Below are 1,056 nucleotides of genomic sequence, written 5' to 3'. Positions count from 1 at the left end.
CAATCTGTATTTTATTTCCTATTTTCCAACCATCCAAGCGATTTGTATTTTATTTCCTATTTTCCAACCGTCCAAGCAATCTGTATTTTATTTCCTATTTTCCAACCGTCAAAGCAATCTGTATTTTATTTCCTATTTTCCAACCGTCCAAGCAATCTTTATTTTATTTCCTATTTTCCAACTGTCCAAGCAATTTTTTTCCAACTGTCCAAGCAATCTGTATTTTATTTTCTATTTTCCAACTGTATCCACTACCTATATTTCATTATATATTTTTTAACCCTTTATGCAACCTTTATTTTATTTTATTATTCCCAACTGTCTCCATACTAGTCATATTTTATTTTCTATTTTCCAACAATCTACATTAGCTATCATTTTTTTTTTTTTCCTCTTTTCCAACCGTGTACGTAATCTGTATTTTATTTTATTTTTAAAAACTATCTCTATTTGCCGTATCTTATTATCTCTTTTCCAATCGTCTATGCAATCTGTATTTTAGTTTCGTTGTTGTTTCTGCATTAGATTGTTTTTGTTGTTTTTGTTTTTTTAGGAGGTGGGTAATTTTGTTGCTATTCTTTAAAATAAATGTTTAGGGGGTCATTCTCTCTTTTCAAAGTTCAAATCGACACAACATGTATAATTCATTGAAATAAGGGAAAGTAGATGTTGGAAGTTTGCAAGCTTTCGGTGTCACTCGAGCCGGTTTTACTCTATCCTGGTGTCCAGCCCATGTTGTCATACAGACATATTATTTGATCGTACTTTCTAATTTGTTTTGTCAAGCGTTCGTTTTATTAGGAGCCCACTGGAGAGTAATAATAATATGTTATATGTGTTACAACATGGTACATATTTGTATCCCTGTTACCACTTTCAGATTTATGAAAGGATGAAGAAAAAAAAAAAAAAAACCAGGAAAATATCAGTCCAGAAAAAATCTTCTGTTTATAGTCTGTATAAAATAAAAAAAATCATTCAGCACAATTGTCGAGCAAAAAGTTGGAAAGTAAAAATAATATTGTTTTATCAAGTAAAGTTAATTTCATTATGTGG

This window comes from Aplysia californica, unplaced genomic scaffold, assembly GCF_000002075.1.
Source record: "Aplysia californica isolate F4 #8 unplaced genomic scaffold, AplCal3.0 scaffold01239, whole genome shotgun sequence".
Lineage (NCBI taxonomy): Eukaryota > Metazoa > Mollusca > Gastropoda > Aplysiida > Aplysiidae > Aplysia > Aplysia californica.
The sequence above is the reverse complement of the archived record's forward strand: the minus strand, read 5'-3'. Positions refer to the sequence as shown.